The sequence below is a fragment of the Cupressus sempervirens genome, chromosome 3 (genome assembly GCF_028749045.1).
Source record: "Cupressus sempervirens isolate cs-2001-9-10 chromosome 3, ASM2874904v1, whole genome shotgun sequence".
Lineage (NCBI taxonomy): Eukaryota > Viridiplantae > Streptophyta > Pinopsida > Cupressales > Cupressaceae > Cupressus > Cupressus sempervirens.
Genome location: NC_143120.1, coordinates 39,788,779 through 39,815,252, shown reverse-complemented (window position 1 = coordinate 39,815,252; position 26,474 = coordinate 39,788,779). Strand labels below are relative to the sequence as shown.

The 26,474-nt window shown below is 34.0% G+C and overlaps 1 pseudogene; it reads left to right on the top strand.

Moving 5' to 3' along the window:
• The first annotated feature begins 13,716 nt into the window (after window positions 1–13,716).
• On the top strand, window positions 13,717–23,681 carry LOC149564684 (putative sucrose-phosphate synthase 2; annotated as a pseudogene).
• The last annotated feature ends 2,793 nt before the right edge of the window (window positions 23,682–26,474 follow it).

The following is a 26,474-nucleotide window of genomic DNA, read 5'->3' as shown; positions in this document are numbered from 1 at the left end:
ATCGGTTTACAACTTTCCAAACCAAACATTTTCAAAAAATATTTCAAGCACTTAGCTTGTGAAATAAAAATACCATCATTATTTTGTACACTCTACAATCCTAGGAAAAAGTTCATTTCTCCTATCATGCTCATTTCAAACTCATTTTTCATATTTTAAGAAAACTTATCACTTGCTTCATTATTACCTCCAAAAATGATGTCATCAACAAATATTGCAATCAACAAACCATTTTCAACTTCTTTCAAACACAAGTTACTTTCTTCCATACCTTTAGCAAATCCAAGCTTTGCCAAATAACTGTCCAACCTTGCATACTAGGTTGTGCTTTCTTCGGATCGTATAAATCTTCCTTTAGTTTGTATACCATGTCTTTTTCTTCTAATAAAGGAAAACCTTCAGGTTGCTCAATATATACCTTTTCTTCAAGTTCTCCATTCAGAAAGGTTGATTTTTTTGGAAACATGAATGTTGATGATATTCCTATGGGAGAGTATTATAGATATGTTACTATGATGATATGTTACATTCATGACAGAGTTTGTCATTGATGTCAACATAACAGTCTTTTATGGTATCTGACAGAAGAACAACGAAAAGATCAAGTTGGTATGGATGGCTAGTTGAGTATTCTCACTATCTAAGGTTATGGGAGATACTTCTAAGTATCTAGTATATGTAGTTAATGTTGGATGAAGAAATGTTAGGTCTAGAAGAAGTTATGTAATTTTTTGGTGATGTGTGTTCTGAGATAGAGTTTATAGAGCCATGTTCTGGTAAACTTGTTATTTCTCTTAGCAAAACTTTTATTTTGAGAATCGAGGTTGAGGATGTGAAGAAGACATGTTGGTGATAATGTGGCTAAGCTCTCTCATCATAATATTACATGTGTGGAAAGATATTCAAGTTGCAAGATGAAAGATTAATGTTATCACTAAGTGTAACATGTTCTTAATGTGGTCCTATAATGATTAATTGAGAAGGTCTAATAGCCGACTAATGGAATTGTTTTATAGACTCGGTATAAAGGAAGGACATTTTCCTTTATCATGTAGTATGGAATTATATTGACAAGAAGTGATTGTAAGCACTAGAGAGAAAGAAATGTGAAGTTGAGCAGAGCAGAGAGAAAGTGAAGGAAACTTTATTGTTGAGATTATGTTGAGTGATCTAAGGTTTGATATTTGGATTTGAGGTTCATGACCTGGTCTACAAGGTCTGACAGTGATTGGTTCAATTGACAGAATAAAAGGAAAATTAATATAATAGTAAGTTACTTGTTTGAGTAGTGAGCTCTTCTTGTAGTTGAAATTGCATGTTTGGGTAGTGGGCTCTTCTTGCATACATTGTACTAAAACTCCTAATAGGGTTGGCACAACTCCTAACAGAATTAGAATCTCCTAACAAGGATTAAAAGTCTTCTAACAGGGACTCATATGTACTATGTGTTGTAATAGACTCCTAATAGGATCCATCCTCTAACAAGGAATATTTATATTAGTTCATCATCTTGTGGGCATCATTCCCACTGGGGTTTTTCCTTTGATCAAGGGTTTCCCTAGTTAACATATTTGGTGTAATTGTCTATGTGCATCTTATTTAAGTTGTTTCTTACTTTGGTTGAATGGTTAATTTTTTTAAAGAAGATAAATGTTTCAATTTTTGGATAACTGATTCACCTCCCCCACCCCCCTCTTAGTTATCTTGGTGGACTATTGTTTCTAATAGATTTAACATCCATCTCATAAACCTTGAACTTCTTATTTGCTACATAAGCTAGGAACATCCTTACTGCTCCCATTTTGGCTATAGGTACATATGTTTCCTCATATTCTATGCCTTCTTGCCATGAATATCCCATGCATACAAGTCTAGCCTTGTTCCTCACAACTTTGCCTTCCTCATTCATCTTGTTTTTGAATACCCATTTGGTTCCTATCACATTCTTGTCTTTAGGTATAGGAACTAACTCCCATGTATCATTCATCACAATCTAATCCAATTCTTCTTTCATTTCTTAAATCCAATGATCATGTTTACATGCTTCATATGCGCTCAAGTTCAACTTGAGATATCAGACATATCTCCTCATTTACTCTACTCCTTGTCATCACACCTTTGTCTTTGCTTTTAATTATCTACTTCGGAGGGTGATTCTTTGTCAGATTGATATTAGGGGTAGGAGTTGACATCTCAACTCTTATCTCTTCTCTTGGTTCAAATCTTTGCTCTCCTCTTTTCTCAATAGTTAGCACATCACTCTGAAAATCATTGTTAGTCTCAAATAAAAATTCATCATTTTGTCTAAAAATTCCAGAATTATCTTCTTCATCATCTAAATTATAATCTACCATCTTTTTCTTAGTTCCAAACTTTTTATCTATCTGAACATTTGTGCATTCAACTATTGTCTTAGTTCTATAGTTGAAACATATGTATGCCTTACTTTTCAATGAATAACCAAGAAACATACCTTCATCACTTCTTGGATCAAACTTACCAATGCCATCATCTCTCTTAATATAAAAATTTCTGTCAAATATTCTAAAATACTTAACTAATGGTGAATGACCAAATCATAGTTCACAAGGTGTCTTGCTCATACCTTTTCTGATTTGTACTCTATTTAAAGTATATATTTTTGTATTGACTACTTCTCTCCAAAATATTTTAGAAACACCATTCTCAAACATCGTCACTCTTGTTGCTTCTGCTACTGATTTATTCCTTCTCTTAGCAATCCCATTTTGCTCAAGTGTTCTAGATTTAGATCATTGCCTTTTGATTACATTATCTTCACAAACACCAAATTCATTCTCAATTCTATTCTTAAATATCTTAAACTTCTCAAAAGCTTTAGATTTCTCTTTAAGAAATGCTACCCACGTCATTATAGTGAAATCATCAACAAAAACCATAAAATACCTTTCACCATAGAATCCTTTTGATCTAGAAGGACCACTTAGATCTGTGTAAACGATCTCCAACTTCTTTGTGGTAGTGAACTTCTTGCTAGGAAATGACACTTTCTTTTTCTTAGCCAAAATACATTCCTTACACACAAGATTAGTAGGCTTAGTAATCTTAGGCAAGTCTCTAACTACAAAAGTGCTACTAACCTTCACTATATTGTCAAAGTTTATGTGATAGTATCTTCTATGCCACAACCAACTGTTATCCAGTTTAGCTACCAAACATGTTATTTCAATAGGATTCAACTAAAATACATTACCTTTGGATCTAGTGCCAATTCCAATCATCTTACCATCTTTGTCTTTGATAATGTAGGTCTTCTTAGTGAGCTACAATTGATAACCCTTGTCCAACACTCAACAAGTTATGCTTCAATCCATCAACAAAATAATATCATCGGTATTAGTTTTACCATCCAAAGTAATGGATCCAATTCCTATTATATGGAAGGTTACATTGGTACCTATTGAGACTCAAAATTGAAGCCCTAATTTTGAGTACCATTCTAAAAAATTGAGCCCTATAAGTGCTTGTAATGTATGTGTACCTAGCTATCACTTTGAGGCCTATGAGGTATTTTATGTTTCTAACACCTTTCATTCAGCGTGTGCATGTGTCCCATATTGATAAATTATCATTCTGAATCATTTCATGAAGCATCTTTTTAAGCATTGTCCAAATATGTATTTTTGTAGTGTCAAACAATGACAAGAGGCCTAGTTTGCAATTTAATATCTTGCACCAGGTAAAGTTTCATGTCTCACCACATTGGAAGTATGTAGTATGCATATTAAAGAACCTATGTTTGAGTTTTCAAGTCATTTTGATATGTTTTAACTAGGTTTTGAATCCCTCAAAGTTAGTTGTCTGTTGTTGTCATGTTGATGCAAATTGTTCAGAATCCTTGGAAGCCCTATTTGACTAGTTATAACTTTGACCCACTTGACCAAAATGAGAAAATTCATTTTGCATTGTATACTACAGGTTAGACACTTTCTATATTCTATATTTGAGCCTATGATGAATCTATTTTATTAGTTTTCAAATGTGATTCCAAAGGCATTTTGTAAAGTTTTACTAGTGTAAAAAAGTGCACATTGATCAGTACCCATGTTTGGGATTTCATAACTTTGATGTGTCACAGATGAGACCAAATGTACTGTAACTCTATGTTCTACTCTAAAAATACTTTGAGTGTGCCATTTTTTAAGCCTTGACGAATCAATCTACACACTTTCCTTGGTCCATTTACATTTGTGAAAATCACTATTCTACTAGTGTTCCCAGTTCTGTAATTCTGAGTACCCCACTTTGACTGCTTTCCAAATGCACCCAATTTTTTTTCATGAGCCCAAATCACAAATTTAAACTCTCCTTGTGATAGTGAACTAATGCCCTAGTTTTCATGCCACCAATTGTCAGTTGGACCTATTTTTGAAGCCAAACCCAAACACGTTTTATGGTTTTCTAACATGTTTGTTTGTAGGCAATTTCAAGTGAGCAACTTTAACGGTCAATATCTTTTGACCCAAATGTCATCATGAGATGAAATTTGACAGGGTGCAAGAGTGCAGAACAAAGAATCAGTATGTTTGATTTTAAGGTTCAGTCAAGCATTTTAGTCAATCTTTTTAGGCCAGTCAGAGAACCCCTTGGCACAAAATTGGCAATTTGTAGGAAAGGTTTAAAATGAGTTTTAAAGGTTGAATCAGTGATGCAAATTGATTTTAGTTAGTGAGGTAAGTTCATTGGATCAATCTGACAGTTTAGGTGTTTCAGTTCAAAAACAAATTTTAGCCAGACCCACTTTGGGGCCCTACAAACTTCATTAGATTGGTAGAACTTGAGGGAATTGAAGATATTTTGAAGGAGGTATTATAATGATGTTGATCATTATAAGTTCTCAATATGTTTATCATTAATCAAGATCAAATGAGTGTGTAGCTCTATACATCATATGGACAATTCAATTGAAATTTATGTTCTTCAAAGAGAGTGGATCACATTACTTTCTTGATATGATTTTGGAGGTGATAAATGTTCAGTAGAATTGCTCTTGAAATAAGCATTGTAGTATGCAATTTTAAAAAAATATTCTCGGGAGATGACATATTTTGGGATCCTTAATTGATGAAGTGGATTTAGTAATCTTAGATATCTAAAAAGGTGATAGGCCTTCCTACATGTAGATGGATGGAGATACACAAACCACTCATTGTCGAGGAACAAGGATGGAATCTTGAGGCACAAGTTTGTGCTAACAGGAGTCTTCACCTAGAAGCGCATTGGATAAGCACATCGCTACTTTGGGATGCATTTGTCGGCCTTAAGGTAGGAGTGACACAAACTTTTCATACTCGTTAGCTATTTCTATATTGGCTTGGTCTGGATGAAGTATTGATCAACAGTTGAAGCTGCAACAACTGAGGGATGTGGGTACTTTGCAACATTAAAGTAGATACATTAGTTTTATTAGAATTTTATAAGACATTATGCTTCAATAGACATAAATCATACATATTGGAGTGAAGCTTGACGATATTGTTGAAACCATCGATGGCTCTAGGCATTCCCACAAGGTTTTGTAGCATCTCATTCATGGTATTGCTCTTCCCTTCCTATCCTTTCCCTCATTACCCCATCATTCATCACCCAAAATCATTGGTTACTCCTAATATAAAGCACCTTTCTTCCATTCATGGATAGATCCGATCGTCAAAATCAGTAAGAACACCATCATGGACTGAAATCTAAACAGATCACTCTATGATTATACTCATGCCGACACTATCCACACCAAAGGCTTTTCCCTATTCTTGATGGTGGCTTGATCTACTTGGATTCTAGTAGACTAATAAAAGGTTGATTCGTGCATTATAAAGGACAAGGTAGAGAAAAGGTTCCCTAAGTCTAGATTGCGCTATTTTTGATGGAAAAGCATATTTGTTATATCCCACATTAAGTGGGTAGAGGAACTTTTAAATGCTTAAACACCAAAGTAATCTATTAGCAAGTGTCTTTAAGACACACAACTTTTGAAGCCACAATCTCATGCGTGAGGGCCCACCTAGCTAGCTAGAGGGAATTACAAGGATATTTTGAACAAATATGTTAACATGGATAAATAATGTTGTAACGATGACAAGGATCGAAGGACCAACCAAAAGTGGACATGTGGCACCTAAGTGGCCCAATAAACAAGTTACAAGTGGCACAAAAATTGAGGAGCTACTGATGTGGTGACATTCAAAATGGATGCTCAGGATGGTGATAGATGGTAGAATCGACTACTAGTGCTTGCCTAAATTTCAAAGATGCAAGGTTGTTAATGAATGCATGGAAGTGATGATGTGTCATGTGTCATTAGTGATGAGGTGGTGCCGAGTAGGAGCAACACATAGGATCATGACACGTGGCGAGATGAATGGCTGGCACTTCCCCGTAATATGAAGATGCAAGGAAGTTAAGGAAAGTGAGAAAATGATGAGGTGCCATGTGGTACTGGGCCTAGGTGGTTGATGACATGGTGTTGAGAATGAAAAACTAATCAAGTGATGCCATGTGGCAGTGATATGGTGGGGTGCCGAGTAGGTTGATGACATGGCAAGATGAGTGTGCAAGGAGATCCAATGGGAGCTTGCCACATGGCAGTGCATCAAGTACCAAGTGGTAGTTTGGAGACCCAATCAGAGGGTGCTACGTGGTTCCCAAGTGGTGGTGCAGAGCAGAGGATAGACCAATCACGTGATGACACATAGCAAAGCCTAGTCAAAGCAAATTGACCGTGATCCAAATTTGGAGGGAAAATTCCAAGGTTCAAAAATATTAATTTTTAATTATGTTTCATGGTTTGAATGTGCATATGATTATAAATAAATTTGGTTATATTCTAAAGTTTGGACTTCAACCTAAATGAGATTTTTGGCAAATTTATGGTCCTATCATGCATTTTCAACCTCGAACTTCAAATGGATGCCCTAGGTGTTTTTGATAAGTAAATATAAGACTATCATATACCAATGGAAAGCTCTTAGAACAAACTTTCTAGATTTGTAGATTGTTTTTGCATAAGAAGCAATATGTGTGAGATATTCAGGGTTTTTTTTGAGGTACCTATTTTTCAAGTGTATTCTAGTAGAGTAACTTAGACTTGATTTTTGGTAAAATGGCAAACTGGGTGTATGCCAAAGTTAGTAGGGATGCAGTTGGTGATGCCTATTCACATCCAAGTTAGTTTAGTGAAGGATTTATTAGCATTTTAGATGTATACTTGATATTTTATCAGAATGAGGGTTTCTCATCACTAGGAGAAGATATTTTGAGTTTGTTGAAAAAAATGATGAGATTCCATTCAAATTTTCATTGTAGAAAGAAGAGAGATTTTTTTGTAGTAGAAAGGGATATAGATTCAAGTGGACATGTGTCACTTCCAGATCAGATCTAGGATTTCTTTGCTCTCCTATATCTTTCTTCTTCCTTTCTTTCTCTAAGATTGGTTCCCAAGTTCTCTGAGCAAGCTCTCAGCTGGGTTTTGACCATTCTTCAAAATTCTCTCTTGTATGAATAGTAGTAATAAAGTTAATATAGATAGTTTTGGTCTATTCAGTGGTTTTATGAGTTATTTACATGCATCTTAAATGTATCGTTTCAAAGAAATGAATACAATGAACAACAAACTCTTAGTTTCATTTTGATTCTCTTCTCATATCTCTGTTATCTACAATGTTTGCAGCTCCTTAAAGTTGTATGTCTTATATGTTTTTTTGTTGGAACAAAGAGCCAAGTAAATGCTTAACATATTTGATAGGGTTTTTGGATATATGAGAAGGATATTTCATGAGTATGAGGTCTTTATGAACATTGATGTCTAATTTACAAAGTGATAAGATATATCTGATATCTTGATGTATGGAATATGTCACCAACACCATGGATGTATATGTTTGATTTATGGAACTACCTAATAGATAAGGCTGATCAACTATAGGATCAATATGTTCTTGATGTTGCATATTTGGGTTTTGTTGATATCAAACTTAAATCAATTATACATTTCCCTTTTTGTTTAAGAGTTGAAAGGATGCCCTCACTTAGCTTGTGGATTACATAGGCTTTACAATTTTGTATTGCATGTCTTTTTCATTATATAGGTATAAGAGAAATAAGGTATTTATCTGCTTTATAAGATTCAAATTATATGCTTTTGAAATTGGCACCATATAAAAGAGTCTAAGGTTCACCCACCTAGGTCTTGTAGAGCCTAAAGAAGGAGTATAACCTTATAGTTGGCCCTAGTGTATGAATATATATATTGAACATGGAAATTAGCTACCCCTAGATTTATTTTTTCCTATCACCTGGTTATTCAAAAGTTGTTAATTTAAGAGCCAACATTACCAACTCTAACAATACCTCCATCATGATTCTTGAACTTAACAAAATTATTCATATCACTAGTCATGTGATGTGAACAACCACTGTTAATTATTGAATCAGATTTCTTTTCCACTTGGGAAACTAGAGCTCTTTCTTCTCTCATTTCTCTATTAAGATCATCTTCCTTGATAGCCACAAATCCCAATTCATCATCACTTTCACTTTGACCTTTCTCATCAGATTCTTCATCTTCGTTAGCATACAAACAGTTTCTATCTCTGTCTCTTCTGGGCTTAAAATTTTCCTTGTACTTTTTCTCTCTTTTAGGACATTTAGATGCATAGTGACCAAATTCATTACAAGTCCAACATTTAAAGACTTTCTTACCATATTTTTCTCTTCTCACAAGAAGGGTTATTCCTTCCTCAATCTTCTTTTCTTCATCAGATCTATTGTTACCAAAAAATCTCCACGTGTGCTTGCATTCCTTGTCAAATTAGGTTGAATGTTTAGGGCATTGAAAGTTTTTTCGACTCTTGCTATATCTCCATACTATCTCAGATCTTCTTCTACTGATTATAATCTTCCAAGCAATATTTCCTTTGTGAAATCCTTAGTGTGGAGCATTACTAGCTGAATCATTTGAGCTACTGGCTTGAATGTTGGTGTCAAACTTTTCAAGATCTTCCATATTACTTCATCATCTTCCTTGGTTTCACCATGAGACTGAATTCTTACAATAATTTTTGATATTCTACCAATATAACTTCTCACAGATTCATCTTCCATCTCTAGCATCTTGAAATGCACATATCCAATTCTGTAATCTCACTCTCTTTGCATGATCATCACTTTCAAAAGTAGATTCTAATAATTTCTAAATTTCATAAGATGTTACCAGTGACTTTACTTGACTGTATTCATTCTCTGGAAGAGCTATTAGTAGAGCTTTTCTTGTTCTCATGTTACACATGAATAGATCTCTCTCTTCTTTATTGCATCCTTCAAGCTTTCATTCTTCAGCGATTGTCTTCTTACCCTTTGTCAAGATCCAATATCTTGGACCCATGCACTATAGATGAGTGTTCATCTTCTCCTTCCAACTATCATAGTTAGGCCCATCAAATCTAAGACTATCATTTCTAAAAAGATTCATCATTGATATCCCAAAGCTATTAAGCTTATCCTTTAAAGGTCTGATGCTCTAATACCAATTGTTAGAATATATAGTCCACTGATATGACTAAGAGGGGGGTGAATCAGTTATCCAAATATTATCACTATTATCAACCTTAAACAATCTTAACCATATGAGTGATATAAATTGAAACCACAACAAGATACTCACACAATAACACCAAATATGTTAACTAGGGAAATCCTTGATTAGAGGGAAAACTTCGGTGGGGATGGTACCACAAGATGATATACTAATATAGATATTTCTTGTTAGAGGATGGACCCTATTAGGAGTCTATGAATACATCTAGTATATATGAGTCCCTATTAGGAGACTTTGAATCACTGTTAGGAGTTGTGGAAGACAATTGGACCCACTGCCCAAATAGTTTTAAGGGAAAGACCAATGAACCCACTATCCAAATGATCTATGCATTATTCCTTGCAGAATAATAGAATGGTATTGTATTGTTCCTTCCTCTTTTTCTGTCTTGTCAACTAGATTTTTGCTCCTTTTGATCTTGTAACCAAATCACCAATCTTGCATCCAATAATCCCTTGGATCGCTTACACACATTCAGTAAGCACTCTTCTTATTTTCACACTTCTCACTTCTTGCAACGATCACAACACTTCATCTATCTCATTACAAATAAAGAAAACAACTTTACTTTATACCATATCCTCATAATAATTCCTTGAGTTGGCCTTGAGGCTTTCCCAATTAATTATAATAAGATAATTAATTAATCACATTTACAATAGCATTGTTGGCTCACATTGTATGCAAAACTTCATATGTGCAAAAATAGGGCTTGTGCACTCGCTGACATCACCACCTAACTGTCCTCTATCACTGCCTGACTGTGAATCTCTTCATTACATCTCAAATGTAAGATTGACAACAAACATCAGGAATTACTTTCCCAATACTGTGTCTCTTTTTTGCTCTCTATAAATTAGGTACAACTTCCGTACGTCTTCGACTTAGACTCTGTGCACTTGGCCACATCATTAGGAAACTGTATTGAACATTTCTAGAACTACACATCACTAGACAACCAAACTATTGTCCGTACCATCAAGATCTTTTTCTTCTACTTAGCCAATCTTTACAAAAATTATGCTATGTTGAAATCAATACAAGCATAGTCATGAATGCAACATGTCAATACACTCCAATGATTAAGATACTCTCCCAATGTAGTATCATTAGTACTCATGTTACACTTACTACATCTCAAATGCAATCTAGCAAACAAACATTAGGAACTGCTTTCCAATTACTTTGTCTCTGAACTGCTCTCTGTAAATCAAGTACAACTTTCGTATGTCTTCGACTCAAACTCTATGCACTTGACCACATTATTAGGACATTGTGTTGAACATGTCCATAATTGCACATCACTATAAAATTAAACCATTGTCTATACCATCAAGATCTCTATCTGTTACTCAACTAGTCTTTACAAAAACCGTGTTATGTTGACATCAATGACAAACATAGTCATGAATGCAACATGTCAATACTCTCCAATGCTTAGAATACTCCCCAAATGTAGTATCATTAGCATTCATGCTAACAAAATGCATTTTTGAAAAATAGAAGAAAATTCCATTTCCAAGCATGATGTTTACTACTTCAGCAAAGTTGGAGATTGTGCATACAGATTTGAATGGTCCTACAAGAACAAGATTTTTTATGGTGAAAGGCATTTTATGCTTCTTATTGATGATATCAATAGAATGACGTAGGTTGCATTTCTTAGAAATAAATCTAAATATTTTGAGAAATTGAAGATATTTAAGAGAAAAGTTGAGAATGAATCTAGACTAAAGATTAATTCTTGTTATTAGATAAACGAGGAGAATTTATTTCAAATGAGTTTCACAATGTTTGAGAGGATAATGATATAAAGAAACAACTTTTATCCCCTAAGACTTTGTAGAAGAACGGGATAATAGAAAGAAGGAACAAATCATTGATAGAAACAACTAGAGAAATGATGTTTGAGAATAATGTATCACATATTTTTTGGAGAGAATACGTGAACACTACAGTATACACTATGAACAAAGTGAAGATTAGTTAAGGCATGGTAAGACACCTTATGAACTTTGGTTTGGACATACATATACTATGAAATACTCTAGAATCATTGGAAGTAAATTCTATATTAAGAGAGATGATGATTCTAGAAGTGATGAAGGAATTTTACTTGGATATTCATTGAAAAGAAAATCATATAGGTTTTTAACCAGAGATTGAAGACTATTATTAAAAGTACTAATGTGAGAGTTGACAAAAGATTAGAATTCAAGAAAGAATACTTGATTAAGATTCTTATGGAGAAACTAAATAGAGAACTAACTAACAAAATATTGAGTAGGAATTATTTAATGAAGTTGACACTGACTTTCTTATTGAATTTCAAAGAGAAGAACTTAGATCAAGACCTAGAGAAGAAATTAGAATTGAGCAAGTGATACCAAACATAAATGTGGCAAAGAATCACCCTATGAAAAAAATCATTAGAAGTGTAAACAAAGGAGTTATGAAAAGAAAAAAAGGTTAGTGCCGAATCGTGTTTAATATCTCAACTTGAACCTAAGAATGTTGATGAAGCTTGCAAAGATGAATTTTGGATAAACGCTATGAAAGAGTGATTAGAGAAGATTCAAAAGAACAAGGCTTAAGAATTGGTTTCTACACCTAAAGATAAGAATTTTATTGGAACTAAATGAGTATTTTGAAACAAAGAAAAACTGATTTGTAAGGGATATTCACAACAAAAAGGAATTGATTTTGAGGAAACTTTTACACCTATTGCTAGATTAGAGGTAGTAAGAATATGTTTGGCATATGCAACCCTTCTCAATGAAGAACTTGAAGAAGAGGTATACATTGAAAAACCTGATGACTTTCTTTTGACTAATGAAAAGGACATGGTTTGTAGATTGAAGAAGGCATTAGATGGACTTAAACAAGCACCTAGAGTCTAGTATGTAAGATTGGATAAATACTTGACAAATTTGGGATATGTTAAAGGGAATGTTGATAATAATCTATACCTGAGAAAGAATGAAGATGATTTATTGATTGTTGTAGTAATTATGGATGATGTCATTATTGGAGGTAATGATTAAGCTAGCAAGACATTTTCAAAAGAAATGAAGAAATAACTTGAGATGAGTATGATTGGAGAAATGAAATACTTCTTGGGATTGCAGATTATGCAGAACAAGATGACATTTTCATATCACAAGATAAATATGAAGACTTATTGAAGAGATTAGGAATGGATAATTGCAAGCCTATTGAAACACCTATAGTAATCGAATCTAAGTTATCTAGCAAAGATGAATCTCCTAGTGAAGAATAGAAAAGGTATAAATATATGATTGGTAGATTGTAGTATTTGACACATACTAGACCTGATATAGCTAATGCAATTGGAATTGTGGCTAGATTTCAAGAAGATCCTAAAGTGACACACCTTGCAGAAGTAAAAATACTTTTTAGATATTTGAAAGGAACATCTTATTATGGTTTATGATAGGATAGATCACATGATTTCACTTTGTGCATGTACATTAATGATAATTGGGTAGGAAGTGTGGGTGATAGAAAGAGCACCAATGGTAGAACATTCTTCTCAGGAGGACGATTGGTTTCTTAGTTGAACAAGAAATAGGTTGCATTTCATAGAACACATCAGAAGTAGAATATGTAGCAGCAACAAATAATTCTAATCAGATAATTTAGATGGAGCAGATGCTAAAGGACATTGGAATTGAATTTATTGAGTCTATTATGATACATAGTCATAAAACAAGTATGGTATGTATGTCAAAATCTTTGGCTAAGGAAACATTTGAGAATTTGAGAGGTATTCTTAAAGCTATGCCTAAATCTACTTCAAAGTAGTTGATGAGGAGATTGTATCAATCTAGTATGTAGCAGAGCATTGTGTCTCTGTCTAAATTGGATGCTTGATGCTTCTCCTATGGAGGAGTATTTGTGCTTGAGATGGGTCATTAAGGACTCTTAGTACTAATATTTAACAATGTATTTGGATACTTGAGCTTGATAAAATTATTTTGGAAATGATTGCACTTGGAGAATTGACATAATGATAGTTTTTTCATTGATGTCAATGGGGGAAAGATTCATACATGAAAAACATAATGGGTAAGAAGATTTGGGAGACAGTATTGATGTTTATGTATGGGGGAGATTTACACCTTCTTTGTGCATATTGGTTATCTTATATATTGTACAGATGTGATTTGAACATGAAAAATAATTTGGAACCTATCTAAGATTGGGATGTAGGTTTACATTCATGGGTAGTGTGAGTGGGGGAGTAAAGGTAGACGAGGAAAAAATTAATTTGGTATTCATGGTACTTAGATGTTTTTCATTTATGTTGTCATCAATGTAAAAAGAGGATATTTTTAGAGTTCATGTTGATGATATTCCTATGGGGTAGTATGTTAGCATTGTTAAAAACATTATTTAGTGCTTATGTACTACATTCATGATAGAGTTTGTCATTGATGTCAACATGTACATTATTATGTGAAGATTACTAGAGTTACAGAGCAAGATTTGTTTGGGGTGGTCAACGGTCAATGAGTTGGGTTATGTGCACTTGGGAATATATTTAGTGATGTCTAAAGATTCTTTAGTTATGAGCTCAAAAATAAATATAGAGACACGATAGGGTTATGCAATTTTTTTTAAATGTAGCTTTTAGAGAGAGTTTTTAGAAAGTAGGTACTGGTAAATCACTTGTATCTTTTAGCATAGAGAAAATTTGGTTAAGTGATCGTAGAGGATAGTCACAAACATGGCTAGGATGCTATGTTCTAGGTGGGAAAAACAAATATGAAGTTTGAGCTAACTTATCAAGTATGTTCAATGTGTTTTTTCCTATGAGTTGACTATTGATAAAATCATTACGAGAAGTGTAAATTTTAATATCTTATTCATGTCCTATATCATTTATTATAAATTGAGAAATCATTAAGGATGACTCAATACTTGTATTAGGACTTGGTCTAAAGGAAAGGTAATTTTCTTATGGATTGGTACCCAGTGCAGATGTTTTGTAATCAATGAGATTGTTTTGTTATGTATGTGAACTTCAACGCAAATTTGGTTATAAGAAAAAGAGAGAATGATGTTGAGGATGCACTATGATCTTCAAAGGAAATTTATTGGAAAAGGATTTGATGTTTAGTGAGTTTAGAACTTGGATAAGTTTTATCTTGAAGAGTTTTTAGTGAGCACAGTCTGAGGCTATTTGGATAGTGGGTTCATTTGTCCTCCTTTTAACTCTTAATAGAGTTAGAATCTTTTAAGAAGGATTCAAAGTCTCCTAAAAAGGACTAAGATATACTGAATATATTTCATTGGCTTCTAAGCTAGTCCATCTTTTCATAAGGAAATTGTACATTAGTACATCATCTTGTGGGCATCATTTTCACTAGGGTTTTCCCTTTGATCAAGGGTTTCCCTAGTTAACATATATAGTGCTATTGTGTATGTTTATCTTTCTATGGTTGTTGCATCTATTGTTTACATATTTTATAATTAGGAAAGACATAAAGGATTTTTAATTGTGTAACTGAGTCAACCCCCAACCAACCCCTACCCCCCCCCCCCCAGCCCCCCCTCCACCCCCCCGCCCTCCCCCCAAATTAACTATCTTGGTAGACTTTACTTTCTAACATGTTGTTTCATTGTTTGACAATAGTATCCCATTCTCTATAATTTATTTACCAATTATTTTCCACCAAAATTCCTTCTACAGGATCCTGTATCAGTACCTTCTAAAGCTATTAGGACTTCACTATTTCCTAGACATCTTAGTAGATGACCATCATTAGATCTTTTATAAAGAGTGCTAGCCAAAATGATATAACAAATAGATAAGTTTTTTATACAATTATAGACATTATGGGAGGTAGATTTAGAAAAGGTTACATCCTTCAAGAACTAAAACATATTAGAAGACCACTCATTTGAATGTAAATTAAAACATTTAGCCACCATAGGACCATTCTCCAAAATAGTAAGTTCTGGGAAAGTATGAGTAGTGAACTGAAAATCCTTATTATCATCAAGGCATATCAAAGATGAAACACTAGTCATAGCATCAATGTGTCTATTATCCTTTTTAGGTACCAACTAAATATTGTAGGATAAAAATATAGACAAAAAATCAAGAGCTAGTTCACGATACCTTGTCATGTTAGCATTCTTATCTAGATATAAACCTTTCTTTATTGCACAATCAATTGTGAGTCACAAAAAATATCAAAGTGCTTGATTTAAAGGGATAAGGTTGTCTATAACCCAACAAGAAGAGCCTCATATTTTGCAATATTATTTGTACATTGAAAAGTGAGCTTATAAGAAAGAGGAATGAGTTTCTTAGAAGGAGGAACTAAGATCACACCTGTACCCATGCTAGTTTAACACCTAGATCCATCAAAATATATTTCCCAAGCACCATTTTTACTCACAGGTAATATTTCTACTTCAGGAAAATTGATATGAGTAATAACGGTGTATGAAGAAGGAGCCTCAACTAAGTGGACAGCCATGGCTTATCCTTTGATTTCTTTTTGAGTGATAAATTTTAAATAAAATTCTATCAAAAGCATCACCTATTTTGCAAGACATCTAGTTAAATTAGTTTCAAAAAAGAGATGCTTTAGAGGATAAAATTTCACAATGACATTGACTTATCCATAAAGGAGATAATGTCTAAGTTTCTGACATGCAAAAACCAAGGTAATACATTGCTTCTCTATATCTGTGTATCATGTCTTATAGTCAATCAAGGTACAATATCTAATGTGATATACATGATACTCTTAACTATGATCATCATTTTGAAAGAGACCAACACTTAAGGCCTTTGGAGAAGCTGATGAATAAAGATAAAAAGGTTTATTAGATTGTGTAGGTTTTATGATAGAAGGATTGGTAAGATATTTCTTAATCTGGCCAAATGATTTCTTGCGTGCATCATTCCAATGGAAAGTAGAATCCTTTCTAAGAAAGGAAGTGAATGGAATAGTCTTGTCTGCTAAATTCAAAAGAAATCTTATGATAGCTTGAATCTTCCCTTGTCAACTCTGATGTTGTGATATTCTTAGGCTAAGGTATATTGGCAATAACCTATCTTTTTTTAATATCCACTTCAATACCTCGATTATAAAAAATAAATCTGCTAGTGTAAATAATTAATTATTATTACACTTTACTTAAGTTTACTTAAGAGTATGCATAGTCATATGAGTTGTCTTGTTGACAACACAGGAGTTAGCAACTTATTAGAGCACATGGTGTCTACAACATCTCTTTATGAGATACACCTATGTAAACTTATCCTCTCATCATCACACAAAATCATGTACTCAATGGAGGATAATCCACCTTTGGTGGACATGTGTTGAGTTATAATACTTATCTCTTGTGTGACTTCTAAACATATCAGTTGCCCTTATATACATGCACCCTCTATGATGTATTCATGGAATTATCCAATTATCCAATTATTTGATATCCATTCTCATTTGATCATCATTATTCTCTCTTGTGCTATCTATTGAGTTTCTTGATCTTGGTGTTGAATTATTGCCTTAGGAAAATTCTTACATGGTATCAGAGATATACCAAATTCTTCATGGTATCAGAGCCATAGGAGTTTCATTGCATAGCCATTGGAGAGATTTTTTTGCAGGTCAAGATTGGAGTTTGCTGGTGTAAATAAAATATTGGTATCACATTCTGAAGGTCAAAAAATCTCCAAATCGGCTTTTGTTTCATCAAAATTAGACATCTGAGATGAAATCTAGAGTCATTTGAATTTTGAAGATGTGACAACGGCGATTCAGGAAAAATAATTATAGAGGTGATTTTCAAACAATGATATCTCCCTCATACTAACTCCTTTTCCGAGCAATTTTTTTTTTTTTTGGGTAGAATTTCATGATCTACACATTGGTGCAAGTTGTTTGAGATCTATGTTCTTGAATTTTTCTATAAATTGCAAATCTATATTTTTGCAACTTCAAAGGCTTAGTTTAGGCTCATCTGGACACATATTTAGGTGCTATTTTTTTTTAGAGTGCATGGTTTTTCGTCTACTTTCCAAATTTGGTATTAGTTTGGAGTAATTTTGAGTAGACATAGTACTTTCAAATTTTGGTCTCATTTTGCCCTATTGGCACTTGTAATTAATTAGATCCTTGAGAGGTCTTGTGTCTTATCTTGTTGAGTCTAATATAGCTTCATATTTGTTGTTGTAACCATCAAAATTAGAAGTCCACTTAGGCCCTAAATTGGCAAGTGGCCATTGTAATTGCACTAAACATAAAGTGCCAAATCATGCATTAGGGGGGGTCTCTTTGATTTTATTTTTTTCATTTTCGAGGTGCATACATTATTTGATCTCATGGAGTCATATCACAAGTGTCAGTTTGGTTTAAGATTTAAATTGGCAAAAAGGAACTATAAAAAATGGAGTGCTTTGATGATTGATCATCTAAGAGAACATAAGGAAGTATTTCCTTATCTATGTTCCAAAGAGCTACCTCTTCTACTAATTGGACGGTTCTTAGAATGATTTTTCAAGCTATTTTTATAAATATAAGTATGGATTGTTTTGCTATCCTTAGAAAGGAAAGTAATCCTTATGAACTTTGGATGTGTCTTTGGAAAGCATATGGAGATCCACAAGTTCCTCCACTCCCAGAGGACATTCTCCCTCCAGTCACTCCAGTTATGGTACCTACAACTCCAGTTGAGATCATACCTCCTAATGATTCTGTTGCTTCTACTGATCCAGTTCCAGCCACAGATGATATTGATTCAATGCAACATGAAACACCATGTCTTCCTATTTCAACTTCATGTGATGACTTACTTCTAGACATTGCAATTTTGTTTGTGGAGTCTTACATTGAAGATGTGGGAGACATTATTGATGACATCCACCTTCTCTTTGTTGAGGAGAATTCTTCTTCACTTGTTGTGAGGGAACACTCTGACCCTCAACCACTTGATCTTTCGTTTGAGATTGACATGATTGTGGACACTTCTTTTTAGTAGTTGGAGGAGGACTCTTTTACTTCAAAGGAGACATATTAGTCTTCAGAGATTGTATTCCAGTTTCCTTAAACATCATATCTTTTGAGGATTATTCCTACTAGTTGGGGAGCATTCTCTACTACACCTATGGCACCACTTCTTCCTACAAGGAGGAACATCATTCAATTTTCATGGTGCGGCTTCTTCAGTCATCAAGGAGCTTCTTTCATGGGTGTGCATTCATCATTGAGGGGAGGCTACATTGCTTCTCTTCCCATATCTTCCTATAAGGATGATTCCTTGTCTTTGGAGTTTGATTCACTTTCATACATGGACATGTTACCTTGTTTGCCACCTTCTTTTGGGCATTGACTAAATTAGCTTATGGCATCTACATTCATCAAGGACTTGTCAACGTATGAGCATACTTCAGAGGTAGCATCTATAGCATACTACATATGGATTCCTCATCCATCTTCCTATCCACAATGGGAAGTATACTTGCACCTATACTTGGTGTATCTTCTTCCTAAAGGGAGAAATGTTGTTTGTAGGCATTGGATACTTTTTTTTCTTCATGACATCCTTGCAAGAGATTATTCAATAAGGGGGGATACCATCATGTATTTTTTCTTATGGGGGATATATGCTTGTACATGCATGATATATGTCATATTAGGGTGGTCTTGATTACTCCATCCTTGCATGCATCTTGTATTTCTTCATCTCTATTTTTGGAGGAGATTTTTCCCATGTGGTTTTCCCTCTTTCTCCATTTTTAGAGAGATTGCATTGCATTGCATTGCATTGTATGTAGAGCATTGCATTTGTACATGGGTACCTAACATGTCCTAGTAGCCGAGACCCACATTCACTAGTGCATTTGCACCCATTTTTCTAGCAAAATTTTTGACCAAAGTTATAAATCCTCTTTATTTTTTGTTTTCATTTCTGCATTGGTCGCAAATTATTTTTTTTCCTACTTTGGTCAAAATTTTGACCAACTTGGGTCATAACAAAAGTTTGACCAACCAAACTTGGATAAAGTTGATGCAAAAGGTAGAATATTTTTGCGTGCATTTTATGATGCCCCATCAAAATCCGTATTCCTTTCTGCTCCTTTTTCGCACACATTTTTTGATGCCCCATCCAAATCCTTATTCCTTTATGCTCCTCCCTTGGGGAACACTCGAAATGGCTCCTACGTCAAATCAAGTTATAGATGAGTGAAAACAGGCATAACCACCCTCCATGAAGTCCATCATCATCAAAAATAAAATAAAGAACGTCTTCTATTAAGGTTCTCGAATTGGATGCATTTGTAGAAACATAGAAAAGAGCACACGTGCATTGATCTATAAACTTTGAGTGGCTCTGTGGATGTTGCAAGGGAGCTATTATATTTGGAACAAGTAGCCAGGGTTTGAAGAAACCTATGGCATTTTCAATTGAAATCTAGTCTTTGCTACCAAATTGAAACCACTTCACCAGTCATTCCAAGGTATTGTCACATTCAATTCAAAATTTAACTTTAGATTACATAAATTTAATGTCATTTAACAGAAAAGCTCTGTTTTGTTTTAATGGTGGATCAATACCATTTTTTTCCTCACTAGAAGCTTTGCACCAAATAATCTATCACCCAATAAACGGTCTTTGTGTCTCCATGAATCACTGCAGACTTCCTTGGCACTTTAGTAATATAGTGGGAAGGTTTGAAATTAAAAACTAAATCATTAACTTATTTCCATAAAACATCTTCACTTTGCATTATTTGTAACCTCCACTCAATCCACATCTCAGATTTTGAAAATCTAATAAGGCATTCACCAAATTTTAATACAATATCTCAAAAGTCAAATTCATCTTTCGACATAGGCCTCAGACCCACCTTCTACGGATTTTTCTATTTATGTGTACTTGTATGAGAAATAGTCAATGACTTCTTAGGTATGGATGCTTGTTACAATGTGAAGTCATAATTTTCCAATAATGGTTGTACTTTTTGCAAGTCATACCTCATGGAATGAACTTCAGCAATGTTTTTGTACAAGGTGATAGCATAGAGGAAGATTTGGAGAATGATCCTACTCCATTATCTGAGTCTCCTTTGTGAGCTGAGGTAAGAGAGGGACAAACTTTGTTCCTTTCCTCTATATGGGGTTTGGTATACTTTACAAACTGGTTGCATAAACATGTGCACTCTAACTGGAAACACAAGCATTTTTAGGTCTAATGCATTGTCATGAACTTACCATAAATGATATGGACCTAACACCCATCTTTTAATTTTTAGACCCTGTGATTCTTGAACAATACTTCAAAGCCAATAATATTGGCTCTTGCTCAACCTGATCCTTAAAAAAATATCACAACTTTAGTGAAGGCTTTTGGGGAGTGCAACAAACTGAGGAAATTAGCAAATTTGGTATGCTTTTTTCCTAAAATTTTGTCTCCTTTCTATGATATGCTACACTACTTCTACAGCTAATGATTTTTAGTTTTTGTTTTGAACTGGCAGATGTTGATCATGGGTGATTAAGATGATATTGATCTAATGCCTGCAGCAAGTGCAAATTTGCTTACTACTATTCTAAAGCTAATTGACAAGTATGATTTGTATAGAGAAGTGGCATATCCAAAGCATCACAAACAATCAGATGTCAATGACATCTACAAAATTGTTGCAAAAACAAAGGTCGGTGAAGCTTTCTATCTATATATTGGATAAAAACTCTAAATTGCACTGCATTCTCCATAATAAATGAAATGCATGTACCTTCAGAATTATTGTGTTACAATGTGCAGGGTGTTTTCATTAATCTAGCTTTAGTGGAACCCTTTGGCTTGACTCTCATTGAGGTAGGTTAAAAAACTTTTTATTGTCAATAATGTTTTATCTCATAATAAAAATAATACATTTTAGTAATTTTTAAGAAGAAAATGTACAATTCATGTGAGGAATTTTGAGAGAGAGTGTATGTGTATTATTGTAAATCATAAGGAATGATGAAACAAGTCTCAACACATGACCAGTGCTAGCTAAATCATCAAAAAGAAGTTCACATAGTAAAGAATTAATTTTGTGTAGGCAATTGCACATGGATTGCCCATGGTAGCCACAAAGAAGGGAGGACCAGTTGATATTCATCGAGTATAGTCTATATCTAAGAATTTTAGCTCAAGAATTTGTAACAGATTTTTCATATAATATATTAGTGTTTGATTAATTTCAAGCACTTCATGTGTAGACATTACAAAATAGGTTATTGATAGATCGCCACGATGACAAGTCTGTTGCATCTACTCTCTACAGACTTGTAGTTGATAAGAATCTCTGGTCTAAGTGTAGAAAAAATGGCTTAAGGAACATTCACCTCTATTCTTGGCCTCAACATTGCAAAGTATATTTGTCAAGAATTTCACAATGCAGGATGAGACACCCACAGTGGCAGAGTGATCCTGTTGAAAATGCAGAATTAAAATCAGAGACTAATTCATTTAAGGATGTATAAGATACATCTCTTAGACTTTCTCTAGACCTAGATTATTGCTCTAGTCATTGAATAGTTCAAATAGACTTGCGCAAGATGATAGTTCTCATAATGAAGGCATTCCTGAGCATATTAGGAAAGCTATAGAGAGATCTAAGGGAAGATCATCCAATGCACAAGAAAGGCATGATGAGAATGGACAGGAAAAACAAAATCTTGAAATTGGTAATAGCTTAAACTCACCAGCAAAATTGCTTCTAAGGAGAAGAAAGCATCTATATGTGATTGCAGTGGATTGCTATGATTCCAATGAAGAGCCTTGTGCTTAGAAACTAGTGAATATGATCCAAGATATTATCAATGCAATTCGCTCTGTACACACCTCTGCATTCTTTGGATTTGTTTTGTCGACTTCATTGACAGTTACAGAAAAACTTTCTTTGCTCCAGTATGGTTCAATCAACCTATCTTCTTTTGATGCCCTAATTTGTAGCAGTGGAAGTGAGCTCTTCTATGTCTCTGGTGATAATGTAGATTCACACATATTACCAGATCTAGAATATGATTCTCATATAGATTACTGTTGGGAGAATGCAATAGCACTGAGAAAACATATGTTAAAATTAAGTGGACCAAAGGATTCTCCATTCTTTGAACAAGATGTGTCAACATCTAATTCTCATTGTTTGGACTATAAATTGAACAACATATCCACTGTGGGTTCCAAATCTATGGTTACCATGACTAAGTTTTTGCAAGGTTATGTTATTTATAGTTTTCAATGTATTCTTGCTTTTTAGAATAATTTCCTAGTATTGTCCCAACTAACAATTTTCTTGTTGATTACTTAAAATAAAAATTGAATCCATCTGATGAAACAATAAGCACAACTTGTTTTGTTAGAAAGTACTCCAATTTCCCAATGAAAAACTTGACTATTAAGAGAGTATCTTAGTCCGTGATTGACATTAGTTGATATTCTAAGCTTTATCCTCTAGATTTTTGTAGGCTCTCAAAGAAGATGATTTGTTGAAGCAATTGAGAATAAGAGGTGCACGGTGTTGTGTCATTTGCTATCAAAATTGTTCTCGATTGTAGTTATTGCCTTTGCATGCTTCCAGGTCTCAAGCTTTGAGGTAATCAGGATCAAAAAATTTGCATGCATTCCTTGTCCAATTCAAACAATTTTATTATTTTCAGCAAGTATTGATGATATATAAAGCTATTTTGAATATCACTTAACATTTCTAGATCTGGTGATGGCAAGTACTTATATGTCAAATGGGTTCTGGATATAGCTAACATGTGTGTGTTAATGGGAGAAAGAGGTGACACAGACTATGAAGAGCTGATTCTAGGTATGCACAAGATGATAATACTAATTAATGTTGTTAAGAGTGGAAGTGAAAAGATGGGGAGGAGTTCTAGCAGTTATAGAAGAGAGGATGTTGTTCCTCCAGAAAGCCCAAATATAATGACAGTTACTATAAGTGAAGACTATGAAGGCTTTACGAGTAGAGTTAATAGCTTCTATAAAAAGATTTGTTTGACACAAGAAAGAAGAAACTGATGGAAAATGTTTGTAATGCATTGGTAACTTAGAAGGAAAAATCTACAACTTTATATCAGTCAAAGTAGCACAATAAACCTGCTAAATTTGTAACAGCAGAAGATAAACAGTTTGGTGCAAAAATTAGGGGAATGAGTCCATGCATGGCATGGGTGAAGTTTGATGAAGTAGCTGGATCGAGGAGCGGGGGACTTTTTCCAGCTAATTGTAACATCCCTATTTTAGGGTTACTTCATTGTGAAACCATAAAGTTGTGTATGAACCCTTAGGAGTGGTTTTTACTTACGTAAAAAATAAGTCATTTTTTCTTTTTGAGAAATGGTAATACTAGGAATTCCTCTCTTCCGAGAAAACATGTCATCTTGGTCTATTGCTTAGTGAAGATCTCTGAGGCAAGGTTAAGTCTAAACACTTTTTTTGAGCATAAAAAGCATACACAGTATAACTCAAAAAGAGTGATCTAGTTCTATGGGCTATGGAAAATTAATTCCTTCTAAGGTCTGTATTATTTAATTTTCATGTCACCTTGTTACCCATTCATTTTGCATTTGATTTGTAGTGTAGCATGGTTCAATTATATCAGTTACTTTAGCATAACTTTTAGTTGTTTTGATGGTTCAATTATATTGGGTTCATTTGCATAATATTGTATTTTTAGTTGGAATTGTGCAGTTCATGCTTGGGTCTATTCAACTATGCAATAGCTTTTGATCAGAAGATAATTTCATTGGTTGGGCAAATGTGGGTTGATTTGGACCCCTTCTAAACAAAAGATAATGGTGCAGCGATAAAAAAACAAGTTCTAATGTCTGATGATAAGGTATATCGTATCTCCGTTTGTGAAATAATTCTTCATTTTTTATTGTTACAAGATTAATCTAAGTTAATGTTGTATGTATAAAGAGTGGGCAATTTCCAATAAGGAATTTATATGCCAATGATTTGTAGCTTTCAATCTCTTAGACTTTTCCTTGTGCATTCCTACTGGATAGTCATTACATTTAGTAGTCACTCTAACTACTTAAACTTCACATTTTCATAAATGAACAAGGGAGTGGTGGAATAGTGATCCCATTGAAGTTGAAGTTGAAGCAAATGAAACTGGAGGTGTGCTCAATATTTTAGATGCTTTCACTATAAATGGACAACTAGGAGACCTCTATTCATGCTCAACATCAGGTACCCATTTTCTTTTTGTTAGAAAAGGCTTTGGATTCAATTGGGTATAGCTCAATAGATCAAAAATAGTTAATGGTTCGTATTAAATTATGAAACAATTAATGGTTCATAATACATTTCATAGTTAGTATATTTAAGCCCCAATTCCTTACTTCTCTCCTAATCACTATCCCTAAGGAGGATGGGGAATTACCTGTGTTAGGGTAGATGGAAACCTATTTACAACCAAACTTCTTCACGGCTTCAGGATCCTATCCTTATTCCCTTTTGGGATTCACCTATCTTCCAAGGAATTACTTTGCCTCTCCCTAAAAATATCAACCTACCCTCTTAAACAGAAATAGCGAGTGATTAAGGATTAGTCATTCTACACCAAGTCCAAGAGGGATGTCTACCACAACTTTCTCACTTTGTAGCTTGTATCTACTTTTAACATTTGCTTCATCTTCCTGAAAACACACACAATCTTGTGTAGTTGGGAGGAGGTTGTAAGTGGGTTCCTTGGCAATCCAACATAAAGACCCTTGGTCCATTCTAGGATTCAAGATGGGATTCAAATAGTTGCACACATTTACATGATCATCATAATAAGCTATTGATCTATCCATAATAATAATAATCACATAGTTGAAGCGTTAAGCATTATGTATGTTGATATATACAATTTGGATTTAATAATCTTGATGAATCATCAACATAAATGCACTGATTGGTTTGTGAAGTTTTGTAATATAGTCTCTTGTCGAATGTTGTCGATGTCCATAGTCTGATCCTTTTAGCACTGGTATATACTTATGCTTCATTGTAGATACAATATTGATATGTATTTCTTCTATCATGCTCTTATTCAATGCCATTACTGTGTATATCATTTTTTCTATTCATGAGATGCAATTATATGTTCCAAATTGCTGAATATAGCTGCTATTTGTATATTTGTTGCCCCCCTCCTTTTCCATCTTTTGACCAGTGGTGTCCCTTGAGAAGAGACATGCTCCTTATAATTTTGTTTTCTATTTCTGTTTGCACCCCTTCATTTAGGTTAGCAACTATATTATTGTCCATTTTGCTTTAATCACTATTTGCCCTTATTGTTGATTGGTATGGTTTTGATTATTAGTATTGTCTTAGATCTTGATTGTTGTTTGCTAACTCTTACTTGTTTGATAGTTTATCTTTATAATGGTACTAATCACTTTCATTCTACAAGCAATTATATAACCGATCATTATTTTTAACTTGCATATGTCTACCCATTTTCATTCCATAACAATTGGGATTGCTCACAGAGTTCTGTTGTAAGACTACATATGGACCAGTTCCCCAGAAAATTATATCGTCTTATTTATTTTCTAATAGTTTTAGGGATGTACCAGGATGGGGACATGGTAATGCTTATCATTCTAGTTATAGAATTGGATGAAATTGGGGAATGAAATGCCTATGGTTTTGGTAAAAGAGTTGGATTTGGAATTTGGGTAAGAGTTGGGTTTTGGTATGAATTAATTATGACATCAAGTGGGGAATGTCCTTTGTGGTTGGAATTATTTGGAATCATTGACATGCATACCCAGGCAATTCTAGGCTAGATGAG